The sequence below is a fragment of the Mixophyes fleayi genome, chromosome 6 (assembly GCF_038048845.1).
Source record: "Mixophyes fleayi isolate aMixFle1 chromosome 6, aMixFle1.hap1, whole genome shotgun sequence".
Classification (NCBI taxonomy): Eukaryota; Metazoa; Chordata; class Amphibia; order Anura; family Limnodynastidae; genus Mixophyes; species Mixophyes fleayi.
The window spans coordinates 161,403,522-161,415,688 of NC_134407.1; the positions used below are offsets into that span (position 1 = coordinate 161,403,522).

At 39.8% G+C, this 12,167-nt stretch overlaps 1 pseudogene; it reads left to right on the forward strand.

The window, feature by feature from the left end:
* Positions 1-11,731: 11,731 nt before the first annotated feature.
* On the forward strand, positions 11,732-11,850 carry LOC142095547 (5S ribosomal RNA; annotated as a pseudogene).
* The last annotated feature ends 317 nt before the right edge of the window (positions 11,851-12,167 follow it).

Here is a 12,167-nt window from a genome sequence, read left to right on the forward strand (position 1 = left end):
ATATGCAACAGGAGCAAAAGCCTAGGATTTCATAGATACTCTCTCATGCAAAACTCATACAAAACATATTTTCCCCAATAGTTTCAAATTAGGAACAGTGTCCAAATTATGTTGTGAAACCCATTATGTTTATCTCTAATAAATAACACAGATACCTTATAATTTATTCAAATATATTTATCAGATTGTAAAGATTTGACAAAACAGCGGTATAGCCATGTTTTTGTATAAACCACCTCAATTTACACTCATGTCAATTCAAAGGAACAAAATTACTTATTTTAGTTAATCTAGCATTGACTTTCTGTAACCCTTTTTAAGCACATAAGGTGTAAAAAAGAATGAAAAATTAGAATAATTTTGCTAACTTTTTTTTATTCATACATTTTTCTGTAATATATATACCAAACTAGAAGTTTAATTTTGAGACTCTTCTACTGTTATATCAATATGTCTTCCACTTTGTTTAATGTACACCTTTACTCAGAATTAATATTGTGGTGGTAATTCCAAAATCAATTTCTCTCTGTACAAAGCTCTTTCTAGCTAATGTATGCTTTGCCTCTACATACAGCTCTTTCTCTCAGTACTACAATGATGCTGTGTAGTCAGTTTACATTAATCTTTCCTACCCGCTCAGCACAGTGGCCACCTTATAGTCAACATGCAGAGAAATGGAAATAGAAAAATATCTATTCAGTAGAGGGGAATCTCACATTCTCCATCATGAGTAATTAGACAAAACATTGGACTTTTATTTGTCTGGGAGGCCAAAGGAGTTTACGCATAGGGTATAGAACATTTCAAAGATGGTCTCCTTTTCAAACAAATAACATAGTGGGAGATCAAGCTGTAGAACAAGTAGTAAAGTTTAAAATGTTTATTGACATGTACTAAAGTGTAATTGTAGCCATGTTTTTTTAAAGAGAAACTCTTGATTGCATTCTAACCCCATTTGCTGGTATTAATAGTGTACAAGGACTGGAAGGATAAAGAAGTCTTTGACTGTAGCCCATGTGTTGGTTGCCGAAGGAAACATTACACGTAATTTGTGTTCCGACACAGAGTGTTGACTAAGGACATGTTTGTCTAGAGAGTTTCTTGTAGCTAAAAATACCTTGAAGATTGTGTCACAAGGTCTGCTATAAGTACACAGAGTTTTAGCCGTCCTAGATGAAGTACATTTTTATATAATTTTATAGCTTATTTTTGTATGCCATTTAACTGCCCTTCAGGAGAGAGAGCTGCTCTATTGAGATCTAACCCAGGGAAGAAAATGGATAATAGTATTGTGAAATAGGTGCTTGGAACATTGCTGAACTATGTGTCTCATGAGCTTGTGGGTGAAACTCATGATGGGTTTGGATGAGTCTCACACTCACAGATTATCTGAAAACTTTATTTAACTCACTTAGCCATTGCTAAATTCATTTCTTTCATTAGCAAATATTAATTAATTGTGTCTTCAAAATTCAACCATTACAAACAACTGAAACAAAGAAAAGCTATTCGGCACTAAAGATGACCGAAATCATAGGAAATAAAACTGTATTCTAATATAAAATTGAACTCAAACCTAATAACGAGCAAAATGTAATAATTGTATACCATGCAGACACACAGCAGCAGCTTCTAATGGAGGTCTTTGTAAAGTCAATGACTATATGTAATAGATAGGATTCTAAGAAGCAAAGAATGTGGTATAAAAGCACGTGCTCAAGCTAAAAAAGAATAATTGAATTAAACATAAAAGATAACAGCAATAATAACAGAAAACATAAAAAATCTTGACATTAGCCATATGGGACAGCATATAGCACTCTAAAAGGTGTTACAGGGGCGTAGCTAGGTAGCCACTCAAGACGGTCGCACTTGCCTGTAGCTCCGTGCCAAGAGGCTAAAATCGGCAGTTATAAACCACCCATACTAAAATATTCTACCCCAAAGAGCTTTTATACTCCATATAGGAGTTGCTGCTTACCGTTCCGGGGCTCCGTCGGCTGAATAAACTGCTATTCTGGAGCTCTCCCCACGACCCCGGCAGTCTGAGAAGCGCTGCGGATAGAAATTCAGCAGCCCGGATCGGGGGACCACGGGGCGGGTGTCGCTACACTTATCCCTGGTGTCCAGGTGCAGGACCCTGTCTTCAGCTGCTTTCGCTGCCCCTGGTAGACTAGGGGAACATAGTACTGTGGGACCGGAAGTCCCTGGACGCCATCATGCCCTTCTCTTCCGGCGAGTGGAGCCTCGTGGTGCCTGCTGGGACACGCTGTGACGCAGAATGGGGCGGAGTTACGCTGAACTGCACTACGGAGGTAGGGCAAAGCACCCCTCCGATAATAATAACCCCCAGGCAGCAATTCTTAATGCTCAGTGAGTCAACTCATTTATTTACTCATTTTACCACTGAAATCAGCCCTGAAGGCACACGCAGTACATAGTATATAGTGGCCACTCATATTCAGAGGCAAAACAGGGGAATGGCTTAGGTCACAGTTTGGAGAGTAACCCGACTGCAGAGCTTCACAATAGCTATCAACGCATCAGTTTCCATTAATGCAGCAGGGGGACTTGTGCTGTCATCAGATAAACCCGTGGGAACCTCCCAGTGTGTGATCCAGGGATACTGTAACACCAGTTGCCCGCAGTCTACAGATATAAAAAGTCTCAAAGCATTAAGAGGTTAATATCAAACAAACCTAGCTCAACTCTGTTCCTCTGAGAAGAGTGAAGATCTGCCATCCTCTACTGTCTAACTCAAAACTTGTAATTGTAAGTGTTGCCCTATGCCTGATGTACAATACAGTTTCTCTGCTACTATGTCTATACCGCTACCTAGTGGCCAGACAACGACCGCTCAGCTGAAGCGAGTCTAACACAACCAAGTGACTTTTTATCCACTTAAGCCTTAAACAACATCTTCTACTTTCCATCTCAGAGTAGACATGACCATTTAAATAATACTTTCTGGCCCGGCCCACCCGGAGACACTCTTGTTTACATCTTTTAATCCTGCCTGGTGATCTGCTACTAATCATGCATAAAAACAGCTCCAGAGGTAAAAAGGGGACGCAGACGGGAATCCTCCAACACATGTCAAGACAATATTCTCCCGTGCATACCACCTCTCCTCCTCCGTCTCCTCAAGCCTCAGCGGGAAACCCGACTGATTCTGCGGACGCTTTAGCCACTATTCAAGCCATGATGGTTTCACTTCAGAACACCTTCACAACTGAATTTCAAAAACTGTCGGCGGATCTCCGCGGCAAAATTGTGCAGTTGTCGAAGCGTACTGCTTCTATTGAACATAAAGTGGATTCCAACTCTAAAGTGTTGCAGGAAACAACGCAAGATATTGACTATCTGAATAGGGAGCTTTTGTTCTATAAAGAGAAATCAGAAGATCTTGAAAACAGAGAACGGCGGAATAATCTTCGGATTCGTAATATTCCTAAATCGGTGGACCACCAGCAGTTGGAACCCTATCTGGTGCGTTTATTCCAAAAATTAGTTCCTGAGCTCTCAGAACAAACCATCTGCATTGAACGCACACATAGGGCCTTGCGCCCCAAGCCTAAAGACACAGAGTCTCCCAGGGATGTGGTCCTTAAGTTCTTGTCCTTTAAAACCAAGGAAAGCATAACCACCGCAAGCAGGAACTCTCCTTATATTTCATTTGAAGATTCCAAGATCCAAATCTTCCAGGATCTGGCTCCTTCCACAATTTTGAAGCGCAGGGAAATGAAGGACGTCACAAGAACTTTACGAGAGCATGGATATAAATATAAGTGGGGTTTTCCCTTTCGTTTAATTGTAGACGCAGGTGGTCGCCAAATCACCATAAGGGACCCTACCGAAGGCAAAGACCTGCTACGTAAACTTGATTTGGGCCGTCCGGTTCCGGATCCGATCTCCAGCCAGAGATAGAATCTCTTCATTTCTTTTGGTACCAGGTGTCCATTCTAAACGTCAGCCTGTGGGTTCGGAGGCTGGACTTCTACAGCTTCCAGGATGATGTGTCGGTTCCACAAACCAAAATCTGTCACCCTGGGCAAGTACCATTGGTCCTGACATTCTCAACTGAAAGGAACTATGTGTAGTTGTTTATGTAAAGTTTGAATTACAAATTACATTTGCTAATCTGTTCTATAGATATGTCATACTTAATATGTTGTTCATCTATTCACGCATTATCCTTGTTATTGCACGTTCCAATATGCTCAGGTTTTGTCTATACTCTGTTTTTCAAATTGTTCTTCAGGAAATCTCCCTGATGTCGAGGGTCGGCCATGTCCCCTGGGCTCTCCTTTTGTTTTGCACACTGCGAGTGCTGCGGCCTGGTCGACAATATGGTCCTGTTTTATAGTCGGTATCCTTGGAGCCTGTTGGATTGCTCGCGGAACATGGCGGCCTCCTGGTGCCGTAGTATGGATGGAGACTTAAGGTCCTCTGGAATTCTGTTTTTGAATTTAAGTCTTTAAAAAAGCTTAAAATGTTTCTTCATTTATGTTATTGTTTTATCGTAACTGTTTATAAAGATTTATATTTCTGTTTACAATACGTGTTTCTGGGTGGGTTGGGTTAGGTTTCTCAACCCGGCCTCGCACCCCATTGGAGTGTGTGGACAGGTTAGTCCTCATAATCTCCCTATTCACATTACTCTAACTTTAGTAACTTGAAACCCAATTCCTGAGCCCGTTCGACCCGTTCTACTTGAGACGGTTCGGATTCCCACTTTTCCGTGGGCTCAACCTCAGTGGTCACCTCTTCCCCCTCACTTTGCTGGGCGAGGTGGTCGATCACTAGCTACCCTTATCCCTTCACCGATACTCCCCTTCCACACTTCCCCTCCCCTTTTCTTTCTTTTCTTTTCTTTCTCTTTCTTTTTTTTTGCTACCCAAGCTTTAATTGCTCCCTCTCGCTCCCCTTGACTAACTTGGTACGCACCTTAGTACTTTTACAGAGCATCATGTCTTTGACTTTTGCTTCCATTAATGTTAAGGGGCTTAACACGCCACAAAAGAGATCGCTACTACATAGAACTGTAAAAGATTTGAAAGCTGATTTTGTATTCCTACAGGAGACTCATTTTAAACAGGGCGACCATCCCTCCTTGTTCTCCCGTAGATTCCCCACTGTGGAATATGCCTCCCTACCAGTCAAGAGATGTGGAGTTGCCGTCATGATTAGGAATTCTGTGCCCTTTCAGCTTACAGCGTCTAGTCTAGACCATGAAGGCCGCTTCATTATATTGGTGGGTCAGGTAGGACATCAAACTATTACTGTGGCGAATATGTATGCCCCTAACACGGGGCAATCTAAATTCTTTAAAAAAAAAAATCTTGAGCTAAGTAAAATACAGAGAGGTCTTCTCCTGATAGGCGGAGACTTTAATACTATATTGTCGGAGGATCTAGATAGGTCAGGAACACATCATGTCCCCCCACCTACCACCCAAACAAAAACGCTGATTAAACACATGGCTGGGGCTGGTCTGTTCGACTCTTGGAGAGCCCATAACTCCTCCTCTCGGGATTATACTTTTTATTCACATCCACACAATTCTTACTCCAGAATTGATATGATTATGGGCTGCAGTAAAGTTATACAACTTCTCACTCGTACTGATATACTCACCAACCCGTGGTCGGATCACTCAATAGTCACGGCTTTGTTTGATCTGTTGGATAAATCTAAAAGTAACTCATCCTGGAGATTAAACAAATCTTTTCTCAAGCTACCCGTGTTTAAAGAGCAGATTGAGTCTCGCCTCCAAGAATACTTTGAACTTAATCTAACGCCTGACACCCCTCTTTCCACGGTCTGGGAGGCACATAAATCAGTTATCAGAGGGGCCATTATTAAGTTTGCCTCCTTTCGTAAAAAACAACAAACCTTGAAACTAAACTCTCTTACTGCCCATTTGCAACAGCTAGAGGGTATTCACAAACAAACTCAATCAAAATTAGTATATAAGCAAATCCTCTCCATTAGAGGTGAAATCCAATCTTTGTTAGCAGAAAAGACTGAGAGGGCCCTTCGCTGGCTCAATCAAAAATTTTATGAGAAAAGTAATAAATCTGACACTATGCTAGCTAACAAATTGAAGGCAAAAAGGGCTGCTCAGGCAATAATGGCAGTAAGAGACAAGAAGGGTACGCTGAGTTACGACCCGAAAGTTATCATTCTTTTTATAGCTACTACAAATCTCTATATAATCTGAATAAAGAGGGCACCCCTGTACCTCCCTCACCGTCTATTATTCAACAATTCCTAAAGACATGTAACCTTCCAAGGCTAGACAAGAACATAGCTTCCAAACTGAACGAAGACATTAGTGAGGAGGAGTTTAAGATAGCTCTTAAATCCCAAAAGACTTCCAAGGCTCCTGGTCCTGATGGATTCACCACCTCGTACTATAAAACCTTTAAGCATATTTTGTCTCCGTACTTACTTACTATTTTCAACATGCTCCACGCTCTTTCACAGACCTGAGTGAGAAACATGCACTTCCAAACAACCTTTACTTTCACTATGTACAAATTAAAAGCTTTATTCAAGCCCAGACTCATTCATCTAGGTTGCGGTTGCCAACACCCTTTGAGAGGCACTGTATTTATAGCCCGGGTTGCCGTGGCTATATATCGATCCTGTATAGTTCCCTCGTGTCCTCCTCATCTCCTCCTAAGGAACCGTTTGAGCAAGCTTGGGAACAGGATCTCGGAGTGACCATCATTCGTGAAAAAATCTCAAGGTCATCTATTAATACAGCTATCCGTGAAAACTCATACAAGGTCTACACCATATATGGTATATGGTCCCTGAGAGGCTCCATGCTATCTTTCCCCAAACCTCAAATTTATGTTGGCGTGATTGCGGGGCGGTGGGCTCTTTTCTCCATGTTTGGTGGGATTGCCCTCTGGTGGCTAAATTCTGGGACGATGTTATATTTCTGGTCCGACAGGTCACCTCAATTAACGTGCCTAAGAATCCACTCTCGGTGCTCCTTTACCAACCTATCAAGGGCATTACTAAGACATCAGATAAGCTGATCCGACACATCTATAATGCAGCTAAGTTACAAATAGCTAGTGAATGGAAGAAGGCCTCACAACCTTCTAAAGAGGAAGTTATGAAAAGAACTTGGCACACGGCATCCATGGAATATATGACTAGTCTCCTCCATGACAAGGTCCCCACGTTCCACAAAATATGGGATCCTTGGTATAGCTTTAACAACAGTACTATGCCAGGCCACTCATAAGCCTAAGTTGCTTCTCCCTCTTCTTCTCTCTTCAATCTCGGTAACTCTCTTTCTCCTATTCTCCTCGTGCTCCCTCTATCCACCTCTCCCCCTCTGTCCTTCCCCCTTCCTCCCCTCCCCTCATACCTCCCCAAAAAAAATAAAAAATCATAGCAGTGTGTTCTATTCGCTAGATAAGTACAATGGTATAAAATACCTTGGTACATTTATTAAAGAACAAGGGAGGTTGTCAATGGTGGGTGGCAATGTAAAATATGAAACAAAGACATAAACAATGCAATGGAGTACAGGTGTCAGTATAGCTCAGTCTTTCTTTTATTACACATGGCTCTGTACTATACAAATGCACACTTATCTCTCAACATTATTTATGAAGTAGATAAGGTCTTTGACCATGGCTCCTCTTGATTTTAGTCCTCTCTTCTCACTTGCTGTTCACTGAGGTCAGGAGTCTCCCTTTCCATCTAGGAACTACCTTGTCAGGCCCCTGTAACAGGTACTGACAAAATTCTCTTAAAGATTCCCACTCAGCCCTGTCTCAATTTCCCTGCTTGATTCTACAAAGATTTCTGATAGGTAGTGATCTGCAGACAAAACACTTCCCACATCCAGAGTAGACCTGGGAATTCTCTGGCTCTGGGGACCAACTGCCCAGAAACCACTGTACCTGTATTTATTGACTACCACCAACCACCAACAGCAACAATTTTTATTCTACTACCTTATGTATTAAGTGTTTCAACCACCTCTTAGATTGTAAGACACATCTTTACTTTCCATTTCATATCTTTATATGTAAATGACTGGTATTAATCCATAATATGCTGGCACATAATAATAATAATAATAATAATAATAATAATAATAATAATAATAATAATAATAATAATAAGTATTATTGTTATTAATATTACTATTGTAATTATTAATAAAAAAATATATACTGTTGGATTATACTTATTGTTTGCTCCTAATTACCATATTTTATATAGGAGGACACTACCTTCTTTTATTCTTCACATTCAGTTATTCTGCCTCCCTCCCTCCCTCATGTACACATCTATAACCACCCTTGACAACCAAACTAGTAAGTTGAATTTTATTTCAAGTGGACTAATTACATCCAAAACAAAATGTTTAGTTCTAATGAAGTTAAACTGTAATATAAAAATAAGATGCTAAATAAATAAATACATTGCTATATTGTGTTTTCAATTTTGTGTATGCTATGGTTTAACAGATACAGTTTATCATACCATTTTCATCCATTTTCAAAGTTATTACATTGACTCTGGCAGGCAACTGTGGCTTATTTTCTAATTTTAAATGTGTTATTAATCATATTTATGGAGAATTTGTTTGCTCCTCTCAAAAAGGATAAAGCACAAGTGTAATGAAAAGCAATGTAAGTAAAAAATGAAAACATTAGCAAAGTACAACCCATTTATATTGTTTGAGCCTTGTCCAAAGTATGTATGTATGTATGTATGTATGTATGTATGTATGTGTGTGTGTATGTATGTAAATATTGTTTATTTTATAGGGTCATCAGTGTATATCTTATGAAATGACAAGTTACAGATAAGGGAAAACTGACATTGAAACGGGAAATTCATACACAGTAACAAGAAGTACTTGGGAGTTCATTGCCTCAAAGAACTTACAATCTAAATCTATTTTAATGAGGGGTTATGTCAAATAAACATAGCTGACAAGATAGACTTTGCATACAGCATATAAACACATAAGTAATATGCATATTTTCAGTGAGTAAAACACATTCAGTACAGAAACATTTACAACTGCACATCTCTCAATATGGTGTAAAATATACATAGGAAGCTGATGCAGTTGACATACGCGAGTAATGTTCTGTTTAACTATTGAAGACAAATTCATCTGTTCAAATCCTGATAACATTAAGGACAGAGCGAGAGTCCCACCTTGGAGAGAGGATTTTACTTAATACTGTGAAAGAATCATAAACAGAAAAAAGACAGGCTTGGAATTTACAGGTTCACTGCAGGAAAGGAATTGAAGGCAGTAATTGATCTAGGAAGTATTGTTGCTCCCAATATAGCAGTAAAGTTAAATGATGTAAGATCACAGTACATTATGTGAACAGTGGTTTGGGGTGTCCTGAGTCACATTTTACAGGGCCCTTTGGGTCTCTAGCTTTCCACCCTTCAATGTTTGGCTCCTTTCTAAAGCCCACATGTGTGTTCATCACCTACATGGCTCTTTATCATATTGCACTCTGCTGATCTGCATTGTTCACTGTAAGAACATTAACCTATGTTAAGGACAACTCCAACATGTCCTGGTCTCTAGCTGGCTGGGAGTTGTTTAAGCATAAGGGCTCAGACAATTACACAGTCCTTTTTTTTAGAAATTGGTGTGCTCAGTTATGTCTGAGTGTGTAGGTCTGATTCCTATGACGTTTATTACTGTCTGACTATCTATATCTTCTGAACATGTGTGAAGCTCCATCTTCTTCCTCTGTATAATAAATCAACCTCATGGTTAAGCCACATATCACTGAGCAGCACTGAGGCTTTATTACTTCCCCATGATGCCAGTGAGCTGTAGTGGGGAGCTGCCATACATCTGTATCCAAAGAGCAGTATGCAAGCACCACTGTCAGTCATCACCTACTGATTACTTAAATTAAGTATATTATATAGCCTGTACCAGGGTTCCAAAAAATATACTTGGCATATTACAAGCAGCAGCATGGCTATTGTTGCTGACCTACTTGTTTCAGAAGTGGGCATAACAGTGTAATGACACCCACTCTCACACACCATCCACCTCACATGGAGATGCAGCCATGGACTTAGATTAAATATTAACGGCCTTTAAATCTTTTAGGCACATACAAAGTAGCCAGCCAATAACAGTTGCATAATTATTTGGCTGTATCTACTATATGGATATGTAGCAGATCTGGTTATGTTCAGATAGAGTCAGTTAGTCCGTCATTGCTTCATCTCCAATGAAGAATCACCAGTGCCACAGTGGTCAAGGCAGCAACAAAGCAGAATGCAACAACAGCACCATACAAGTGGTGCCAGCAGCTATATACATAGCAGATTGTAATGAATACAATGCATAAATACAAAAGAGACTGGCTATAGTGCCCATATGAATATATCCGGATAGCTTGATGTCAGACTTTGGTGTGGCTCTGGTGATGCTGCTATGAACTGAAATAAAGGTAATTTTAAAGAAGATCTTATGCTTGCCCTAAGTCCTACAACTTCTCCAGAATGTGACTTATTTTCCTTGAAAATATATTGCCTATCCTACTCTAAATAATATTGCTGATTCCGATATAAAACATATATTTATCTATTGAATATAGATATATCTTGGGAAATTTAGGGATTCTAACAGCATACCAGGGGCAGATTCAGAAAGTGTGTCCAGCCATTGCTATAAGAAACATCGACAAAACTCATTTGCAGAATGACTGATTTCCATTAAAAAAAATCTTCATACATTAATAATATGAAGTTGTCAGTGAGATGATTCTGGATCCCTACCCTGCTGTGCTTACCTTAGGGACTGTATCTGAAATGTATCAGTGTGTGACACAGTAAACTCTCACACTGCCCTCTTCATTCACTTGTTAGACAGAAGAATTGTTCTGGAAATTTGACCTGGCGCAAAGAGGCATTCAGATGCTGAAACAAACCCAACATAGTGGATGAGAGGCTGACCTTTAGAGTCAGCACTGGTCTTATTATCAGTAAAAGGGTCTGGCTACAGCTCAAGGAGCTGTTTCCAAAAAAGTTCAAACAATACCTAGAAAACAAGCTTTGCTTTGTGCTAAATACTAAATACTAAATATATTAACCCCTTTACCAGATGAAAAACAAAGTAGCCATAGAAGAGGTGACATGATAAGGGGAAAGTATCACTACATAAAGGTGATTCTCTATAGAGAGAAATTACAAGGTATACTATATGGTACAAGGTTAGATAGGGAATATAGTACTGAAGATTAAAAGGATAATAAAAGTCAATGGTAAGATCAGTCATCATATAAAGGTACAAGGCCATGTAAAGAGCATTTATATAAGCCATGGCAATCCGTGTTGACTTTTAATATTCTTATAATGTAAGCAATACATAATACATTATCCCATCTATTAAAATGGCATGTTTACAATCATTTAAGCATATATTTGTTTATAGAAAATGTGTCTGGAAGGTAGAGAGGAGTGTGGGATATTTTTAGAGAGATATCTCTGAGGAAACCACAAGTTACTGTGGAGAAATGCGTCAGCTATTTTTGAGGATTTCGGAGGTACAAGCGCGCCTGTGCTCATTGTCTTTTTTTCATGGAATAAGATAGATAAGTTTTGATCCAGCTATTTAAACTTGATTGTTGTGCCCTATCAAGATCAACTACTTATGCTATGGACATCTGACTGAGGCTTTCACCATATACCCTTAATTACTACCTACAGCCACACCACCCTGAGCAAGCCATATCTTGTCTGATCTTGGAAGCTAAGCAGGGTTGGGCCTAGTTAGTACTTGGATGGGACACCACCTGGGAATACCAGGTGCTGTAGATCGAAGAAAGAATACAGCTAACCGCTGTCTCCCTTGAAGGTGAGCTCGGAAGATACATCACCCACAGAGCTGGGTAATAAGACGGCTGTCTTAGTGAGTATAATCCTAAATAGTAATAACAATCTGTGGACTGTTAATTCCGGATGGTCAGCTCACGCATACAGCTGTAGGATGGACTCATAGATCCACAATTATTGGAAGCTATCGTTTTGTCCATGAGTTATAAGTTGTTATACAGCACAGATTAAGGGCTAGATTTGCTAAAGGGCGGTTTGCTCAAACCGCCAGTTTTCAGCTAGTTTTCAGCGGTTTTGAAAAC